Source organism: Falco peregrinus, chromosome 3 (genome assembly GCF_023634155.1).
Source record: "Falco peregrinus isolate bFalPer1 chromosome 3, bFalPer1.pri, whole genome shotgun sequence".
Taxonomy (NCBI): Eukaryota; Metazoa; Chordata; class Aves; order Falconiformes; family Falconidae; genus Falco; species Falco peregrinus.
The window spans coordinates 65,234,818-65,257,228 of record NC_073723.1 but is presented as its reverse complement, the minus strand read 5'-3'; the positions used below and the strand labels follow the sequence as shown (position 1 = coordinate 65,257,228).

Genomic DNA, 22,411 nt, shown 5'->3' with positions numbered 1-22,411 from the left:
AAAGACTGACCCATGAAATGTATAAATAGCATTTGGAAATGTCACATAGAGATAAACTGTGCTGATTGCTCAGCTTTTCATATATGCACTTTGAAGAGTGTGCAAATGTTACAAAATTAGACCCATTTTCTTGTGCCTAACATGTAATATTATTCTACTCATTTCTTTATCTCAGCTATTTTTTCAAGTGATCAACTTAGGAAAAGATTTTTTTTTTCCACTTAAAGATTGAGGGAAAACAGAGCCTAGAATCAAAGACTGTCACAGTTTAAGACAATTTGACAATGTAGAGACTGAATGGACTCAGATGCCTGAGCATTTTGAAAAAAACTATAAGTTTTACAAGTGATACTACTCCCTTGATCTGGGGTGTGTGGGTGTGTGTGTGTGTGTGTGTGTGTGCAGACATGGTGGCCTCCAGGAGGAAGACCAGGCAGCTCAGCACAGCAGTCCCTACCATGTGGTGCACAGCCTGGCGTGGCGCCGTGGGGGTCCCTGGAGTCTCTCTGGTTCCTTCTTAGAGTCCTTCCACATCTACCCAAATAATTTCTCCCCTCAATACCCCTGGAGTCTCTCCTCCATGTACCTCTGGGGACTCTCCCTGAGTGACCCCAACCCCATCAGTTACTGGTTCCACAGGCAATATCTGCCTGGGATCCCCTGCCCAAATCTCCTCAGCACCCTGCACCAGCCCATGGACATGGCTGTGGCTGTGGCCAAGCCCCTGTGGGCTTGCTCCCACAGCCATGGGGAGGCTGATGGTGGCTGAGGTGCTTTGCTCTTTCTGGTGACAGGGCTGCTCCCCTGTGGAGTGGGGTTCACATCCTAGCACTGCCAGGCCCAACCATGCACATATGGACAGGTACCAAGTTTCTCAAGAGATACATCAGTAGGAGCAGCTAACATAGAGCAGCACTGCTAGGAGTCTGAGCCCCCCCTTTAGGTACTAACCCAAGGCCAGATCCTGAAGCATCCTCTCTTGGTGGGCAGAGGTAGGTAGTTCCACCACCACCACCTGAACGACCGAGACAAGTAACTGCCTGTTCTTAGCAGCTCAGCATTAACAAAACCAAACAAAAAGGTCCTATTACACTGAGTTCTTAAAACGAAACCCAAGAATTAAGCTACATGAAAAAAAAAAAAAAAAGTTTTTTCCGAGTAGGTAATGGTTATTTCCCACAAACAAAACTATCGTCTCAGAAGAAAAGAAAATTTAAAGCAAGAACTTACCCCCAAATATAGTGCATAATAGCACGAGTTTGTTGCACATATGAAGCATTCAAAGAAAGTCTGAAATATGAATGTATAATGACATTTTCTAGATATATTATAGAAACTGAAATATAAATTCAAAAATGTGAATAACTGGTAAGTTGTCATGAATAATGGATTTTTACTTTTCTATCCATTGGGGGTTTTGTTCTGTGGTTTGCCTTTTTTTGTTCTTTTTTTTTTTTTTTTTCCTTTTTCTATCCCTGATAGATAGCTTCTCCAGAATAAAAGCTGATTTCCGAGTGAAGAAATACTGTTTAAGTCTGATCTACTATAAACTGATTAAGTCCATTTTGTTTCAAATGAAAACAAGGCAGCACAGCAAAAAGTGCTGCATCATAAAAATGATAGACTGTAGTCCTGAGTATTAACCATAAATATCAGGGAAACAGTAAAAAGTATACTATTTCAGGAGGAATTCTGAAGATAAACTCTGTTGGAACAAATTCAGTGGCCTTCCTACTGACTGACAGCAACTTTAGACTTCTAGGAATTTTTAACTGTGTGTAGGCTTTCTGTTTTTTAAATCTGGGTATGTTAGAGCAATGCTCATTATATCTAAACCAGGGAGGCGAGATGAGCCTACAGGCTCACATAGCAAAACCCATTGCAGAGTGAACTGATGTCAGTAAAAGACTGAAATTGTATTCACCTGTGTAATGCATGAAAAATGTGAAAGGTTTAATATGTACGCGACAAAATCACCAAAAACTATAAATTGAGGAAATAAAGAAAACTTAGTTTTGCTTTGATATTTTTTTCACTTTCAAAAGAAACACGTTTCTTTCTGCACTATGCCATAGTAATTATTATTTGGATATGATAGTATACCATAATAGTATGACATTATGATCATATCGATCATAGTAATCATATGGAGGAAAAGCATTCTGGTAATCAACTGTGTTAAGTAGGGATTCAAAATGTGTGAGAAAAAATTTCATAAAGATTTTTTTTTTTTTTTTAATATACTGGAAAACATGAAGAAATGTCAACTCCATTGGATAATATTATTCCTCTAGTCCAATCTAGAGACAAATGGTTTCTATAAAGTACTTATATTCTAATTCAAAATAGTTCCAAGAAGATAAATAATGTGTTTTATGTGAATTTCAAACATTATTTTAAGATAGTTAATCTGTGAAACATCTTTGTTTCAGTCTGAATTCCTTTACTGGAATCGTCTATCTCTACTTAAAATGAAAAATATATCTAACAGAGGAACTTTGAGCTATACACCTATGTGTAAATCGGTGCTAACATATTTAATAAGACGTATCTTGATCTTCACTAATATGAAGATGAACTCAGAAGTCAAAGAACTTTCTCAAAAATAAGATATTTCTGTGGGGATGGCAATAAGATTAAGAATGCAGTTCATCTGGCCTGTTTATTAGCTGAGGTTAACTGTCCAAATCCTCTCTGGACAGAAAGAGGGTGATTTAGATTGCATATGTTAGTTATGTTTCTTACAAAGCAGTAAAACTCAGATGCCTTTCTCTTTCCATTGACTATTGAAGAGGCCTGCACAGGCACATTACACTAGGTCTTTAACTTTCAGATGCTTTAATTAATAACTGCAGCTTTAAGAAAACATGTGAGCCTTAGGCTTTGTACTATTAAAACAAAAATTCTATCTGTGCCATAAAGAATAATCATTCACAGACGTGGAAAAAAATTAAACCCTTAGGTTATTAGCAGGCCTATAATATCTAGAAGTCCCTAATAAACACTGTAATATTTCATGTTGTAATCGTGATTTTTCAATAAAAAGGAACTTTGTACTGTATTATGTTCTGTTCTTCTGGTAATAACATTATTTTTTCTACCTCGTTTAGCAGTTGTATTTAGCAAGCAATGATTCTAGGAATAGATTAATTCACAAAATTAGTATTTGTAAAGGTAATGTATTAAAACAGTGAAAAAGCAACACGTAAAGCTAAAAAAGGAAGAGAAAAAAAGAGGAAAATTAAACATTTTGGACATTGTAACTTTGTCCAAGGCTCTGATACAACTTGTCAAAGTGACAGCAGGTACCTGTGTAGAAGCCCTGGATGTTTTTTACTCAGCAGAAACTGTGAATAAGTTTGATTTAACTGAGCAGAGAGGCTGCAAATTGATTTCTTGATTAATTTAGGACACAGTCAGAGGTAGCATACAGAAAACCCTAGAGAGAAGAGGACAGCATTATTGTTTCCTCCCTTAATAGGTGTAAAAGGTTGGAAGTCTGTCAAGTGGTGGCAAGTTCATCTGTGTAAAACACAATGTAAAGAATTTGCCCGTCAGACACATTGATTGCTTGATGCAAGGGAGGTGACAGCCTCAGCAATGCTGATGGCTTGCTGCCTCCCGAGGCTGGGGGAAGGAGATAACTGGGGGATGCTGAGCCAGCCCGGCCCTGCTGCCACTCACACCACAAACGCATGAGGTTGCAGCTGCACTGCTGACAAATCACAGGAGTGTTATTAGTATCAACCTGTTCAGTCTTGCCCTGTATTGTATCATGTTCACAATTAGTTAAAAATAAATTTTAAAATTCAAATTTTAAATTCTATATTCTCACATACGTCTCTCAAGACAGGAAATGATTTAAAGAAAAAAAACAACACTTTTCAAGTTTTGAAAAACTAAAATGCTAAACTGTATGGTTTTCACATGCAAAATCCACCATTTCAATTTTTAAACACCAACATATTCATAAGCGATGGTCATAAAATGTCACAGAAACAAATTTTTGTTTTTTAAAAAAGTTTCATTCAGTATCTTGCACTGAAGTCACAATGATGTAAAGATTTTTAGTGGGCATACCTCAACAGTAATTGCTTTAGATGTTCAAGACTTCTCCATCTGATAGCTAGGTATAGATACGTATTGGTAAGTTTACATGAAGGTCTGTGCATTCACCAGTATTTACAATTTATTTAAAAAATAAACAACATACATTAAAAAAAGGAAATTATTTGATAGCATGTTCATTAAATCACATATAAGCTCCTTAATTTGCAAATGAAGGTTTGGGGTTTTTTTTGATCATGTACAAGGCCACAACCTGGCTGTACAGCAATAGTCCACTAATGATACTAACGGAGTGCTAAAACCCCATCCTTTTTAGTGCTGGAAATTACTTTACACTTTGAACTTCTGTAATACTTCTAAAAATGCAGTAACTGTGTATGTATTTCCTTTATGTTTTGTTTTCCAGTATTCATAATGCCCTATAACTCTCCCATTTCTAAATCTGTAATAAAGAAAAAAAATATAAATTATAACATATTTCTGTTGTAACCTTCTTGCAGGTTACAATTACAGCATGTGAATCTTTTACCACATTTTGAGATTAATTTGCCATTTGCTGATAACCTTAGGCAAAATCTATGGAGTTCAATTTAGTCCATTAAACTCAACCCAATCAAAGACCTCTTTCTGTAAAGAGTGAGAAAGCAAGGAAGAATCTTGATTTTCAGATGGGTAAAGTGATTAAGCTTCAAATCCTTTCTGTGTTGCACTGGTTCTTGTATTGAGAAAATCTTTGTGATATTTATGTATCAGTTACAAATTTGTGCTAAAATCTTATCAAAAGGCATTATCTTGAAATGCTAATTTTCTTTCACTTCTTTTCATCCCTATGCTTCCTACACAGAAAACCCCCATTGTTTTGGAGATACTGTCTAAGCATTCTAAAGAGGAACAAGCATGTAGATTTAGATGTGGTGAGGTTGGAAGTAGTTCTTTGATATTGTATTAAGGTGCTCAACAGACTGAACACTATACAAGAAAAAACCCTGCAACATGAAGAGATTAGCCTTAACCTTGAAAAGAAACAGTACCATCCTTACTAAGGAGCTGAAGTCATAAACATTCTGTAAGCATCCCAGTCACTCTCCTACCTATCAGGCATTTTCTCCCTTCAAACCTTCTCCTTTATTGTACAAGTAGTAAATAACTTGGCAGAAACCTCTTCTTTACTCCCCCTCATGCCCCCCCCCCCAGTTTGTTCAGTTCATAGCACATGATTTCTGTGTTCAAACAACAACAGGGGCTGACCAGGGGTAACAAAAGTAGCTGGTGTCAGAAGAGAGAAAAAAGGCAGCCTAAAGTCATGGTGTTACTGGAAAAGCTTAGGTTAAACTATAAGCTATAAACTACAAACTATCCTGTAAGAGGATTGCAGAAGAGTATGCTTCTGAGGGGGTAAAAGGGGACTTCTTACAGTTCATTTACCACTTAGCACAAAAAGAACTGATTTTTTTTTTTTTATACAGAACGATATTCTAAGACGAGCCAATGGAAGTGAATTCAAGGTGAAGTGCTTTCTTTGTAGATTAATTATGTGGCCTGTATACTGAATCAGTTGCTGTTTCTACAAAGATGCTGTTGTAAATCCGAATAGACCTAATTACAACGATCCTCATAATAGATCATGCTTTGCATTAAGATTGTCTTTTCACAAAGCCTTTTTGGTCTCTTTTTGATCCTAGATGCAAATAGTTCAGCATTCAGTCTGATATCAATATTCAAAAAAACAACATCAAGTGGTGTAATCCACAGATAAAAATGCCTGATTTTCCTCTTTGTATGAACTAATTGGATTTGTATGAGATAACTAGATATTTTTTTCCTTCTGATTGATTCTCTTTAACAGAGAAAGATACTCCTTTGAAGCATTTCAGAGATTTTGATCAGCTTGGAATTTTTCAACTTTGAAACATCTCAGAGTTCAACTGTTTCTTCAAGGTAAATTTTTTTTTCAAGACACTTGCAGATGTTTGTTTGTTTTATTTTTATTTTTATTTATTTTAAATATTACTGTGTACATTCTGTAAAACTCACCTGATACCGGGTAGGGAAAATGGCAAGACATCCCAAAAGACAAATTCAGAAGCTCTAAAATACCTTACCTACTCCCTGTTCCAGCTGACGTACCACCTCTTTTCTTTTGGAGGTTGTAAGTGAATGTTTCATACATTTGTTCCCTTCAGTTTTACCTAACCTTTCTTAGGACTACTTCAGCAGTGAGTACAGTCAGCACATTAGATTTATTGGTTACTCTACAGAGTAGAGCTTACTGTCATGCTCTACTAAGAAAGCTTGAAACAACTTTATTTATTAGTTAGAATAATCATACTTCCTATCCAGTTGGGATTTTTTTTTTTTGTTTTCACATTGCTATACCACTGGTCTTAACATGTATAACAACCCTGGCCCCTTCCCAGAGAGGGGGATTTCTGTGCCGTGCCTAAGATTTCATTGCACCACGCCAATACTGCATCCCATTTCTACTCCTTTGTTCCTGCATGGCTGCAAGGGTGTAATAGTACAATAACATAATCAGCATTAGCAACGTACATTTTGAGTCATATTTCAGTTAAGGGCAGTGAGGTCACAAAAGTAATTTGAAGGAAAATAAGAAGGGAAATGTACAGAATTTACTTTCCTGGCTGACAGTTGTTGGTAATAACAGCAAGAACTCAGGAATAAAATATTTTTAGTGCTCTTTTGTACATCTTTCTCTACGGCAAAACAGTAAGACCACAGAGTAATCCCAGTTTGTCTCTTCATAAATTTTCAGCTGGTTGTCTAAATACTTTAAATTTAGGCTTTTTTTTTTTAAACAAAGCACTAGTGAAGCAAAGCACCAGTGGAAATATGATGCACTACTGAATGAAGTTTCAACCCAAGGTAGTTGAGAACACCTCTGTATTTTACAAACACCTTGCATAAGAAAATACCCTTCCACTCATCACACTGGTAGGTGATGTCCTTTGTGAAAGCAGTTAAATATATTTCTGTGATTTAAGCACTGATTTACAGACAGATATGTTCTTTAAAGTTAAAAGCTACATAGGCTGTAACGCACACAATACAAATTTTGTATGCTGTGTAACAGCTTTTTGTGTGTGTGTGTGTGTATGTGTGTGAAAAACCCCCTTACAAGTAAATTTTATATCATAAATCCTGAATTATAGAACATCTTCTTATAAAAAAACATTTTCCATAAGAGATCTCTAAAAAGTCAAAATGTGCTGAACAGTAATGGAGATTGGAGAAGGGAGACGAGAGTAAACCTGTCATTAAGGCAGCAACCTATGCTATTTCACAGCTCATGAGAGGTTCCTGGACAAAACAAACCAAACCTAAAATCACAAAACACACCAACCCTTTTATTGTTGTATGTGACAACAAAATAAATTTATGATAGTGGAGTATCTAACTATTCCCTGTTTTCATTCACTTTTGTTAACAATCTGCTTTTTATTTCTCTGAATGGTTTTCCACATCCTATTGCCTCATGCCATTTATCCAGTATTTATACATCCTGGGCAAGAATCTATAAAAGGACCTAAACCACCTGGAATGATAGGAGATGGCTGGCATGACACAAAATACAAATCTAGTTATAAAGTCTGATCGCCTGATGAGCAGTGGAATCCCATCCAGGGAGAAATATAGGTGTCAATCTGCTCTTTGAATTAAATGTGCAGGGGAAACTTTTAGTTTCAACATCTTGCTGAAAACTGGCAGTAGAATTAAAATGCAAGAAAAGAATGAAATCAACATAAAATACAATAAAGCTGTAGTGGCAATTCCCACCTGGGCTCTTCTCTTCATGCTTGCAGGATTAAAATGAATAACTGATGTACTCAGGAATATCATGAAAAAAGAGCTATAGAATTCATTAATCTAGGGAATTAAATTATATAGAATTGTTCTCTAAGATATTGAAATTATAGGTAGATTTGATGATGAAAATGTCCCAATCCATTTACTAGTACAAAGTTCCCAAAGAATGTTTATGATGATTATAATATTTACCAATGCTGTTTAGGAAAGTTGCAGTGCAGCAGGCCTGGTTTACGATTTTAATCTGCCCAATTGCTAAATGTTGCATAAAGCAGAAAGTTTGGGGAAAGAAGGCAAAGTCAAGCAGACAGAAAAAGTTATTGTGTCGCGACGGAGGGAAGACACAGTCACTCAATATGAGTGATCAGCAGACTTCATTTATTTTACCTTACAGTCACCTTTTATGCCTTGTTATAATTAGCTCATACATATTACAAAAGTTAAGCTCATTATTGGTTAGTTGCCTAAATACCAAGACCGCCCCTAGTTTCTCTTCTGTAGTTATCTGTTCCCACCTGTAACATTCTTTTCCCACCACGATCTTCCTGATACTGTGTAACAAGAACAGCCAAGGATAGTGTATTTTTGCTTTACTTCAGATAAGCTGAGAGCGATGTGCATTTTTGTCCAGCCAGCTGGACTATGTCTATGTGACCCTTTTCAGCTAGCCAGTTATCCACATTATTGTTCTCAAAGTTAATGGATAATCTCAAATCAGTTCAAAGTAAAAGACTTTTGGTTCATGAACAAGAAGTTGAGAAGTGGGGAATTGTCTGAACTGAGCAATATATATATATATATATATATTATTGCTTAATTTTGGGACATCCATATTGACACCACCCAGCATAACCATTGGCTATGTCACACTTTTTTTAATCCAAAAGAATGCAGTGCCCCTAAATAAATCATGCTGCCGATGACAAAACGAGGTGATTCATAACATTCTTCAAGAGATTTCTCCTTGAGTCTTGCTTTTCCACATCTATCTTGTTACCTGAGCAGTGTCACTGCAAATTCTGTCCATGGGCTTGGAGCAATAACAATTGAGTTCTGTCCCGTTGTTTTCATTAGATTGCAAATTTCAAAATGTGCTGTACTCTTTACTGTTAAATCCACATTGACTTTGTGGAGTTTAACAGCTCAGTGTTGGGATTTTTAAAAAATAAACTCTTAATAAATAAATAACATAATTCATATCCTCTCAAGATGGAAAGATGTTACCATATGCTGGTTTCTTGTTCCTTTTCATTCCCCTTGACTTTTTGATTGGCTTTGGCTTACTACCCAACATACAACTACTTTTGAGACAGCATGGGGCAATCAAAGACCATTTTTCACTAACTAAGGAACTGACACCTATTTATTAAATATATATATAATCCATTAATAGTGGACTTTATAGACCTAAATAATTTAAGACCATTACTATCTGCAGGATATGAGTTCTGGCTTATATAAACTAGTGAATTAAGCCTTTGTCCATTCAGTTACTATGGCAACTTTATGGACTTCCCAGTTTCAGCTGGCTTGCAATGAATTAAAGTCAGAAACTCTGAAAGACTCCTGTAAAAAGGGGAATTATGTGGATGAAACGAGCTTTAAATAACTGAGATATCCATAGAAACCTATTTCAGTAATTTCTTTTGGAAGAACTTACGTGGTTGGGGCAAATTTAAACAATCTGATTTAGTGAACCATGGCATCTTCAAGAGCTCATAAGAGCTCATACATATTCATATGTTTATATGCATTGAAATTATCCACTCAGCTGCATAAAAACCAGAGAATGCTCTCAAGCTTGATGAAGGAAAAGAAATGTCTACAAAACAAGTATGCCAATGGCCAGATCCAAGGCCAAGAAGTAGTTTTAAAAGTACCACTCATTTCAATGGACTTCAAAGTCCTATTTCTTCACTACAAATTTTTGTGAGCCACTGTAAAGGGATGAAATTTGAAAGAAGTACCTAAAGCCTTGCGCATCAATTTCACAAAAATATAGACCTATCTCCAATCCTGGGATTTTCTTAAAATACTACTTTATAGAGGAAACTCCCACCCCCGACTCTTCTCACAAACATAGTAATTAATGCAGTGAGGCATGCGGAATACAGTCCATGCTTGCTTTTCCTGCTGTTGTCTATGAGTTGCCAGCTGAATTTACAGAGACATATAAAAGTTACAGATATAACTAGCAACAAAATGTATTGAAATGGTGATGAAAGAATTAGTCCTGGTCATACTTTGCCAACTAAACTCTGTAAGTCTCTAATTTTTATAGGTGAGTTTCCAAACTCAAACATTGGCAATTATATGGTTGGTTCTATTTAAGAAAATTAATACAGATAATGGTATGAAATTAGTTGTAGAAAGGAAATTTTGTCCATAATATACTTTTAAATTCCATTTAGTTTGTTGTTGTTTGGTTTTGGTTTTAGTTCTTTCACTCTTCACCCTGTTACTTTGTTTCCTTATTCAGAAAATCTATTCAGGAAATTAATAGTTCAGCTTTACACATTCTTATATAAAACAAACCCACAGAACTTCTGGAGCTGTTATCTCTTCAAACATGCATCATCTGGGGTTAAGTTTGTTATTTGCAAAGGTCTCATGTTTCTTCCTTGGTTCAACTCTCAAGCTTTCTGTTTCCTGATTGTCAACACAATTCTTCATGGATCTTTGAAATCTTCTCAGACTACTTCTGCCTTCCATAAATCTGCCTCTTTCTCGACTGCAAAGCTTCTTTTGGTGTTATGTGTTGTGCCATGTCACCATCGAGGTCTGATAGTAGTAACTGATATAATTTTCTTAATCTATTATTTTGCTGCCTCTGTTTTGGAGAAACTACTTTGACCATGCAACACACTGCACTGATGTCACAGCACCAATATCAGCCTTTGGTGTTTTTTATATTCTTTGGAAACAACTAGGTGAGTACTTAACAGAGTGCTCTCCTGCTTTCTACCAGACATGGGGCTCTTGTATTGAATTTCTGCAGCTCCTACAGATATCACTTGAAAGGACACAGAACCATTCAAGAAGTAATATTCCTGAGCAATTTCAATTAGGCTAAACTGTCTATACCTATAGATTTTAGGTAAGTCTGACTCTTAAAGTTGAGGAGAAAATCGAAATGTGCAAAAGACTTGCTGGCTGGTTTCCACAGCTCTGCTGTACAGCAGTGTGCATAGACCAGGAGTCAATTAATCCTGTGAATGTCTCCCATGGAATGAAAAGCCCCTGGCACAACACACTTGGCGCTTCTTTCCAATTCAGGGCTGACTCCATGTCTCATTTCTTTCTTTCCTAATGAGTGCATGAAAATCTAGTCGTGCATTTTAAACACCAGGCTCTCCTAGCCTGTCACTTCTTGTCACTTAACACTTATCATGATTCCTAGCCTATTAAAGTCACCCTAGCCACGGTTTACTCTTAGTGTGAACTCCTCCTATTTCTGCCTCTTTCCTCCACTTTCTTTTTGGGTTAAGAAGCTTCTTTGAGTGAAAGAAAAAGGTAGTTGATGAAGTTTAAAAATATTGAGTATGATTGTGCATTTTGACTCTGGTAATTCATAAAGTACTGAGGATGTCCGCTCAGCTGGAGATATAAAAGCTAAGACTTCTAAGCACATAAGCGCTCTTGAAATAGGCAAAATTACCCTCTGAATGTCTCACAGGGACCCTGGCTCAACAATATAATACAGCACAATTTATGTTTTTACAATTGGTTTCTATGAAGCAAAATATCAAAAGAAAACTGTACAGAGAGGTCTGATTGAGAGATACCATTGAACAGAGAAGCAACAAAAGCTCACACAGGTAACGAGGGGATAATGACAGATGAAGATTAAATAGAGGTAAAAAACTTGGATAAAGATGCAATAAACTGTTATTGCAGATGAGTCAGAGTAGTGGGGACGGAACTGATAGATAAGTAGGTAGCTCATCAATCTTAGATGCAAACAGGAATTTTTTTTAAAATGAAGAATGGGAAAAAAGTGGGGAGGGATCCTCAGTGCCTCAGCTTCTCAGTGAGAAAGATTCAATGTAGGCTAGGAAGAGTAAGAATCATGTTGTAATAAGGTAAAAACTGGTTGAAAAAGGAAAGAATTAATAAAAAATAATAATAAAAAAACTCCCATAGAACAGAAAATATGGAGAAAAAGCAAAATATTTTACCAGCTTCAAAGAGAACAGTAAGTCTGGTTTTCTTCTATCAAGAGTGTGAGTCTTATCAACTAACAACAACAATTAGCTGAAATAGTATCAGCTGAATTTTGGGGGTTACCGTGAAGTCTTTAAACATGTTGGATTTTTAATCCAATTTTCCACTGCTCTCACTACTTTTTTTTTTTTTTTTTTCCCCTCTCTAAATTAATGTAATACACTTAAAGAATGACCAGAGTTTAAGGACCTGAGATAAACAAGTGTGAAAAAGGCAGCATACTACCAGCAGTATCTGTGGATGTTCAAGGCAGAAATAATAGCTAGGAACTTTTCAAAGGCTACTTCATACATAGATATAATACATTAAAAATCACCCAACAACACACTACAACCTCAACAATTTTACAAAGGCAAGTTTTAACACAAATCCTGACTTTCTGATTAATGGATTTTTCAGTCAGAAGTCTTGTAATTCATAAGGATGTCTCAAGAGATCTTAATTTGATCTGAGGTAAGGACTATGTTGAATGATAATGGAAGTATAAACAGTATTTTCCCCTGGAAATGGGGAAAAATGGAACTTCATTTTATGGATAAACATGAAAGTAATAGACAAAATTTATGCTTTGATATATCACAGGAAGAACAGGCAACTTGACTATGAAGAGTGCCAAAACCTAGGTCCCAGATACTATGCAACTTAGATTTTTAAATTTCCTTTTTTTTTTTTTTTTTTAACTGAAACTATTCTTTGATGTTATGTTAGAGTATAGAAATATCAGAAGGGTCTGAAGTAACTCAGATCCTATAGAAATGGCTTTCAAGTCAAGAATTGTTGGAAGATGCAACAGCCTGAAAAATCATTCCTCTTTTAAGATTTTTTTTAAATAACTCTCATAAAATGATTTGATTAAAAAAAAATAATAAAATATGCATCTTTTGCAAATCTGATGGGGTTTGTTGAACTATACCTGGAATATTTTATTCCACACCTTGAAACAGAACATAAAAGAGAAGAAATCCTTTTTTTAAAATATTCTACATGAAACTGATTATACAACACCCTTTATTTTGCCTGGATGATCTAATGCTCTGTTCCTATCCTGTTCTGAATACTTCAGTGACTGGAAAATGCTTACAAAGTTTAATGAAATCAAATAGGAACTGCATTTGATTAATATATCTTTGGTATATGAGACAGATAAAAAAAAAAGGATATTAGCCTTTAACATCATTGATAGAATGAGTGAAGAAATAGGATAAGATATATTCTTGGTAGTGGAGCAGAACAGTGAAATATTAAAAAAAGGAATAAGGGAGAGATGACCCTTTGCTCATTGAGACCTAAGCAGAACCAAAAATGAGGTTATTTTGTTTATTTTTATTATTCCTGTTTATTGCAGGAAGTGATGGAAGATTCATCAGCTGAAAACTAGACTAAGAGAATAAAAAGGCAAGAAACAATATTAATTTTTTAGCAAGTTTTCAATTAGGTATTTTCCATCTGTACTTCTCACTATTCTGAAAAATACAAATGCTCTTCAGTTTGTTGTCTCTATCAAATGGCAGGCAAATTCTACCCTTTATTACCTGATATTGTTGTAACCTTTCTGAGGGAAGTGCATTCTTTCAGCATTTTTCCAACTGACTTCCTCTGTGGTGGTGCACAGAGTGCATGTATGTATGTATGCAAGAGATGTCTGTCCATGAATTGAAATTTTATCTTTAAACTCTATTATATATCACAGCAAATTTTATAGCTTATAATAAAAACTCTTAATACTCTTAAAAGTAATTATTCCCTGCTTTATTTACCTTAATGTGTTTCATTAATAAACAGACACAAAGTGAGTTAATGAAAATAAAAAAGAAAAATTATTTTTTTTATGTGGGAGTATGGTTTATTTCAGTGCTTGTGAGAGACTGTTTTTGTGATTATTTATTGACTTTACAAATGAGTCCTAGTATGTTTCCTCAAATGTAAACATATGAGTCTGATTTCAGTCCGATTTCTCATTAACATAGACCGAATGAGCTCAGTTAAGGGTGTTTCTGATTTGCCTCATTTTATGAAGAAAATTGACTCTGAAGCCAAAACCACCAGTTTAACAAAAAGTCAAATTATAGCAAAAAGCATCTACTTAACTGAAATCTTGAAGCTTCTTTTTATCCTGGGGAGTTTCATGTTTGGAGGAATTAAATCTCCTCAAAAAAACATGGCAAAGGTGAATTCATTGCATTATTAGTTTTAAGGTATGCAAAGAATAATTATGAAATAATAATAATAAAAAAGGAATCTAAATACTAAAGAGAGTTTTGGGGCATTTTATAAGGTGCCTTCCTGAAAATCATTTGGCAAACAGTTTCAAATGTGAATCACAGAATGTGGTCCTTTACATCATTATGATGACAAGTAGTTCTTCAGTACTGAGTGGTATCCTGCAGAGCCGAAAATGTTCCAGTAGGATTTACCCGGTGAATCAAACATCTTATAATTGGATTTGCTACTTCTCGACAACAAAAAGCAAATGCTAGAAGGCAAGAATTTCGGTTTTTACTGTGTATGTGTGTTAGACTCTTTAATCGGAAAAATGTTTATGCTAAAAGATATGGGCTTAGTCATAATTTTCTATAGTGCAAACTCTCTTAAAAATAAATAATAGTCATAGTTAAGGAAAGCTACAATTAAAACTAAACAATTACTTATTTCTAGTGTAAAGAGCAGTGTATGTACCACAACTACTGGCATAACTGAATCTTTTAGCATCTCAGCATCTGTTTACTAAATTGATTTTTTCATCAGAATAAAATTGCTGAAGGTATTGAATGACTGTAGAAAATTAACACAATTTTTCATAAAGTTAAGTCCTCAGGTAAGCATTTCAATTTTTATTTAGCTAGGAAGCACCTGGACAGAAGTAGGATGTATAGAAAAATAGTCTGAGAAAAATAAACACAATCATTAAGTTACCCATGTTTAGACAGGAGACACAGATATTCCTAGTTAAGTTTTCCTTTCTTTTTCTTCCTTACAAGAAACTGAAGTAGGAATATCTGTGTTTTTTGTCTATGAAACTATTCACTGAATAACTTCTATTTTGTGGTTAATTACATGTGGAAAAGGTATGCTTCCAAAAGATGTGAAAGTGTCACACCAACCAGGAAAAAATCCTAAAGGTTTAATTACCTCTGGGGAATCTGCTGGAGTTCTGTGTGTGTCACTGTGACATTCTCAGTGATAACTGCTAGTCCCTTTTGGGGGATTTCAGTTGACTCCAAAAGAAATCTTTAATTTTTCTTTATCACTTCCTGATGTTCCAGATTTAATTTGACTATTATCTTGGTTCCAGCAGAAAAACAACAACATAAGCACTCACAGGGAAAGTTTACAGTAATATCGTGCTCCATCCATACACAGTGCTTACCTTAACCAGCGTTCTCAAAGGTCACCTCTGCAGGACAAAAGCAGTCTGACAGAGTCCTGGCCACCAGTAGGTTATCCTTCCCCACACACTCTGTTCTGTTGATGGGAATGGTGTGGATGACTCTCTCTTTGTACCCAGAGACTTTTTGGATGGGTTGGGCCATCTTCACCAGGCTGTTTGTAAAGAAGCTCAAAGGAATTGCAATGAAAAGACTTGGGTCTCCTTCTGTCTTCAGCATGACGGAAGTGTTTGAGGCTGCACTTCCAGCTCCGTGTTATATGACACATCACAGTGAAACAGTGATTTCATGTTTCCAAAATCACGAGAATCTTTGTCCACAGTCACAGCAGTGGCAGCAGTGACCTAAAGGAAGTCAAACATGGGAATGCTGGACGAGGCCCAGAAACACTGAGCTGGTCCCAGCTACATATATCTCCAGCAAACTGCAGATCAGCAATCAATTACTCAGCTCTAAAACTACTGGTAGAATAGAGTTTAAAAAGACAAGAGACTGGCTTTCTCATATGTATGCTCACATCCATTAGGAAATAACTACTATGCAGCCAGGTTTATATGACATATGTTGTCCTGGTGGACATATGACATGTAGACATATGACATATAGACATATGATATACATTGTCCTGGGGGATAGCAAGCTGCCCATGAGCCAGCAGTGTGCCCTGGTGGTCAAGGAGGCCAAAGGGATCCTCGGAGGCATTAGGACTTATGTGGCCAGCAGGTGGAGGGAGGTGATCCCCTCTACTCTGCCCTGGTGAGACTGCACTTGGAGCGCTGTGTCCAGTTCTGGGATCCCCAGTTTGAGAGAGACAGGGAACTACTGGAGAGGGTCCAGCGGAGGGCTATGAAGATGATTATGGGACAGGAGCATCTCCCTCATCAGGACAGGCTGAGAGCTGGGCCTGTCTAGCCTGGAGAAGAGAAGACTTGAGAGGGGATCTTAGCAATGCATACAAATGTCTTAAGGGTGATAAGAAAATGCCAAGCTCTTTTCAGTGGTGCCCAGCCACAGGAAAAGGGGCAACGGGCAACACAGGAAGTTCTATCTGAATATGAGGAAAAACTTCTTTATTTTGAGGGTGACACAGCACTGGAACAGGCTCCCAAAGAGGCCTTTCTCAAAGTCTCCTTCTCTGGAGGCATTCAAAGCCTTCCTGAAACGATTCTGTGCAACCTGCTCCAGGTGAATTTTCTTCAGCAGGTTGATTGGTCTAGATGATCTCCAGAGGTCCCTTACAAACCCAGTCAGTCTGTGATTCTGTGCCTAAGTTCAAAAAGAATAGAATAGCACCAATACTCACTGGCTTTAACTCAGAAAAAGGCTGTTTCTCAATGTGGTTTACTCGTCATTTAATGTAGCATCACTAAGGAATGGGAATGACCAAAAATGCTGTGGTGTGAGGTTGTAAACCAAAATGTGTCACCTCATCCTCTATAGTACCTCCTTTGGCTTGTGGGCTGAACAGGGAACAGCTCTAGCACTTAAGTCACTGCAGGAAATCTCATCCTTCACATTTGACCCCTTTCCCCTAATTTAAAAGAATTATCTTACCTTTCCCTACAGTTCCTATAGTTTTTAAATGGGAGAAAGGATTTGAAGAAATAAGTAACACAGTTTGATACTCTAAAAGGTGTTTGGAATCTCTGGTATGGACAGACTTCTGGCTACTGCTTGTCATGCTTTGAAGACTCAGGCTTTTGTCATTTGAAGTGACATCTGGGCTTTTTCTACAGTGCCACAGATATTCTAGTAAAATACTGGAGTTGGATAATGTGTGTTAATATACTACCTGAAAAGATAATCAGTAAACCATTAAAAAACAATAGGAATGACAGGATTTCTAGTCAGTCAACTCTACACTGAATAAAATCCACAGGCATAAAGGCACTAATCAACTAAAAAAGTAATTTCTCTAAAGCTATTTTGTCCTTGTATAACAGACAGATAATTACTCTGGCAATTCTATGCAATAGTTTGAAGGTCTTCCCTAATTATGCGATAGCATATTTACAAAATAGAGAAAATAATGTACCAATTAGAATGAAGTGAAATTTATATTACATTCATAACATCTAAGTAATTACTATCCACACAATTGGAGTGCTGAGTGACTAGTGGAGATACATGAAGCTGTACTGTATTGATATGCACTACCAGTCAATGTAATTTGGTCAAACGTCACATCAAGTCATGTGTTAAGGAAGACTTCTCAAGGTTAAATAGTGGCTTTTAGTTGTGCAACAGACTAGCAAGACTATTGTTGATACAGCTATAATTAATTGAGTCAAGACGTTATTACATTTCAGATGTTAGTTCTGATAGCCACAGTAAAATTAAATTCAGCATACTTGTTAGCTGTAGCAGTTCAAATTTATTTTTAAAAAAGTGTGTGAAAGGCCAGAAAGTCAAAATATTTAGAGTCAATACAAACAATAGGGAAAACTAATCCATTATTAAACACTAAACTGATCATAAAGAAGCTAAATCAGACCGATAAATATAAGCTAAGAGGAATTATAGAAAAGGTGACCTGAGCTACAACAGGACTAGTATAAAATTTACAAATTTACCCATTCACAAAAATCAATAAATCAATCAAACAATCAATCACAGTGACAACTATGATATTCAGTAAAACATTAAGTTCAAATAGCAAAATAAATTGCAAATTTTAGTCTTTTATTCCCACTGTTGCTCTTTATCAACTCAGTTAAACATTACTGACAAAATAGTGACTTCTGTGCCAGTCTGTGATGGTAGGTATCTGTGGAACCAGAGGGCAAATCCAGCACAGTTGGAGCTGAATATGCCATATTTACTCCTTAGGGGTTTAGTATGCCTCCAAATAAAATACTTAAAATACATGAAGAATGGAAAACTTACATAATGAAATATCTTGGTACTGTTTGCAAAATATCAAATCACAGCTAAAAATCAATGAAAATGGAAATGAAGAGTTTCTAATACATCAAACTTGTAAAAATTATTATCTGCTTCTCTGTGAAATTCAACAATGGCAAGAAGCAGCAATAATAAGATTAAGTCCACTACTTTGCACACTCTGGAAGACTTTGTCATTGTTCTATACAGATAAAAAAAAAAAAACCACACCAAAAAACCAACAAACCAATATCACAATACATATGCATTAATTAAACTAGTTGTTATACATATGATTAATTCTTTGGGAATTCTATAAGTAATATAGCCTAGGTGTCTACCATATTGTATGAAACCTAAACTGGTTAATGAAAATGAATCGATATACAGTCTTTATACAGTCTTTTCTGAAAGGTAAATAGAGCAGCAGCACTGCAATTGAAATGAGGTTGGTCAGCAGCCAGCCATATAAAATGTAACTAGGACAAACAGCCAACAGACATAGTACAAATGAACTAATGTATAGTTGAAACTATGAAGGTTTCTATCCTTTTAAGCTTTTCCTAACACAGTAGTGTGTAGATGTTAGTTACAAATACCCTTTCTTTTTTATCCTATTAAGTGAAAATTAAAGATAGCACCATATAAGGGAGACAACTTTCACTATAATTATAGCAACACCGATAGAGAAAAGAGAACTTGCAAATAAAACAATGTCATGGTAGGCCACTTCTTGAGATAAGAAATATGTTTCAGAAGCTGCATATTAATGAATTAGATTGGCTTACATGATTTTATCCACTTTGTTGTTGTTTACTTGATGTTATTAAAACAAGCAAAACCCACCAAATTCCACAAAAGAAATGTTTTTCAGTCTGGCATTTTTGGTTCTGATCAGTAATTTTAAGGACAGAGAGATCTGTTTTTCTCAGAAGCCACTGTTTCAAAACCCTGTTATAAAGCAGGATCAAGTACTTATACAAGATGGTCCTAATGGTGTCTAGTTAAGGAGTATTTACCATGACCCTGGTTACCATGTTTGAGTATTTTATCACCTCCTAATTAAAATGCTTTACTTATATCAAATTGGGGTGTGTGTGTGTGTGTGTGTGTGTTACAAAATTAACCTGTTTTGTTGGGTTTTTTTTTTTCCCTTATTCTTCAGCTAACATATCTGGACCAGAATTTATCCTCATCTTTATTGTAATCTCTTGTTTGTATTTTTTTTTAATGCTTTAGAAGGCTGGTTTTTTTTGTATTTTACTTTTTCCACCAACTTCACTATAACCCAGAGGCTGTATTTTGTAAATCTCTTGTTTTTCCTATTGTTGTTCTTGCAATGCTAAGCAGTAACAGGTATTGTTTTGTAATGTAATGACATGGTCATAATTCAACTTTAATCACTATTATTTAAACAAAGGAAATTCAGAATCAAGTCAGACTATCAGCAAACCTAAAAGTAATATCCAGTTTCAAATGGTGACAGTATGTCACTTGGTGGTTCTAGAATGAACCTAACAATGGACTCTGCAACTTTGTGCAAAGAGGGTAAATCTGTTCTTAGTCAGGAAACTCATGATCTTTATTGGGTGTAAAAGGAAGATAGTACTTTAAAAGTAGCCTGTTTATTACAACTGCAATTGATATTCTCATTACTCTGTTCTAAGTATCAGTCTTTATTATTGCAAGCCAATGCAAGTGAGAGAGATGTACTTCCTGAAGAATAAGACAGGAACAGAACAATAGCCCCCATTCCTCTTGTTCCCTCGGGAAATTATTAGTGATAGTTCTTTTGCTCATCTCTGAAAATATATTTGTCTTTTTGTTTTCAATGAAAGATTATTCTATTAACAATTATCTATTTGTGCACATTACTATAGTACCTAAAAGCCCTGTGCTTTTACTAATCCTCCCTTGTGCTGCATATTATAATTATAACACAAAGTACAAGGTCATTTCATTTAGAAAGACCTTACAAATTGAGTGTAAAACAAGAGACAGCTGATGGATAGGGAAAGACAGAGGAGTATAAGAGAATGATGAGACAATACTAGTCACTGTGATTGGCAGCAGTCTTAGCACAGAATTACCTTAAACACTGTGAACACTTTTTTTGCCTTTAAGCAGGTAACACTGAAATTTAGACTTTTTTTAAGGAAAGACTAGAAATAGAGGAGGGAATAAGAAATTTGATTCTGAATATTTTACAAGACCTACTTCTGAGGATGAGTTACAGTCTGTGGAATAGAAAGAAGGTGATTGTTTCACAAGTGAGTAATTGGAATGGTAACATGTGCTGGCCAGAGGCTGGAGGCAGCGTCTCAAGGCCAAATGAGTCGGAGGACATTGGAAGAAAATATGGTTTGAAAGGTCCTGAAAGTAGAAGCAAAGTGAGTATGTCTGATACAGCAGAGAAGAGAAAACCAGAAATACATATAATTCTCAGGTCCACCACATAGCTTTATGGGGTATTTTTACAATAATTTGCCTACCATCTGTATTTTCCCAGGTAAAGTCTTCATACAGATAACAATGTGCAACACATCAAAATCTAAAAATGCTTATTTCCCCCAAGTTTGTCCAAGATATGATGCTTGAATCCATGTATCATAGGCTATTAACATAAATCAGTAAAGAGGCGACACTGAAATGGACCGAAACATTAATTATGCTCTTTAAGCTCCTCATTGCTGATAGCTAACTGCTGACTGTATTGCTAAAAGATGGCCAACAATAGACCAGTGTAGCCATATTCTGTACCCTCCCTATGTTGATATGTATACAAGGTGTCTGGCAGGTGAGTTTGATAATGAGTGCCTGTTTGGCATTCACTCTGCATGAAATACCGGCCCACAGACCTGAAATAATTTGTTGAACAAGTGGCCAAAACACCAGCTAATGGGTAGACGGAAGCATTTGCTGTGGCCCAGGCTGAATACCTGTCTCCTCATTTAAAATAATGATTGAAATAAATTTCTTTATGATACCTCAGAAAGGTCCCTTTGACTATTCAGCTTTCATTGTCTGAGTTGTCTGTCCTTTGGTAAGTACTGCAATAAAAATGTTCATTTTCGGGATTGGCTTCTGTGGAAATTACTGTTTAGTGTTAAATATACCTGTTATACAGAGAGACTTTCCAGGGCCCTTAAGCCTTTTAAACCTCACTCAAGCTTTATTTGAGAGCCAAGCTGAGCTTTGTTGGCCTTGTCTTCCATGTAACAAATATTATTCTTGCAGCTATAAGAAAATACAAATTTTCCACAGAAAATCGAAATGAGAAAGTACCCAAGTCACATTCCTTCTATTCAAGTGTCATCTTGCACTGTTACAGCTTTACAGTTGGAAATCAGAAAATGTTGAGAAACTGGAACATGCACTTTAACACTGGCAATTCAATATACCTTACTATTAGAACTCCTTCATTTTTCTCACTAAATATGCATATGCAGATTACTTTTTAACAGAATAATGTTCAACATCATGTAAAATTGCTGGAAGGAAAGAAACAGTTGTCTATACAACGTGTCTGTCATTTTAAGCAATTATGGCATTTACCTTTGAATAAGCATGGGTATCAATAACATTACTTTTAAAATCATGATCTTAAAATACATAAATTCATATTTTATCCTGGACAGGAAAAAGGCTAATGGGTTTTTCAGGCCTAAAGTAAATGAAGCCAAATATTTTTTTCCAGTGTGTTTTACAAATTGACTGGCATGTGATAAATTCATAAAACAGACTGCTTCTGCGTAGGAAAAGTTATTCTTCAATGCTAAAGCCTGGAATAAAATCACTAATGTCTTTGCCAGGTAAAGTTTTACGACCCGAAATGTATGTGGTAAGGATTTTCAATGTTTTCCTTTTTTGCCTTATAGAAGGTGACCATTCTTAATTGAGCATTACATTTTATCTAAAATTTAGTTTAATTTACATCACTGAAAAGTCAATAACAGCATACCGTTTGTGCAAAGCCTTCATTTTCTGAAAGAATACTTTCATTGTGGCAATGAAACTAGATGCAG

The 22,411-nt window shown here is 35.7% G+C and overlaps 1 protein-coding gene across 6 annotated transcripts in view; it reads left to right on the top strand.

The window, feature by feature from the left end:
* Window positions 1–22,411, top strand: part of LOC101910539 (cadherin-19) — a 68,882-nt gene that overhangs the window by 5,080 nt on the left and 41,391 nt on the right. The window contains exons 2-4 of one of the 6 annotated variants that reach the window (XM_055800624.1): window positions 5,535–5,573; window positions 5,915–6,006; window positions 15,413–15,550. The exons of 1 other annotated variant lie outside the window; for it this stretch is intronic. The gene's annotated coding sequence lies outside the window, so the exon portion shown is untranslated. Of the gene's footprint in view, window positions 1–5,534; window positions 5,574–5,914; window positions 6,007–15,409; window positions 15,551–22,411 lie in introns of all 6 variants that reach the window. 4 more of the 6 variants (XM_055800623.1, XM_055800625.1, XM_027789343.2 and 1 more) reach the window with 4 other exon arrangements.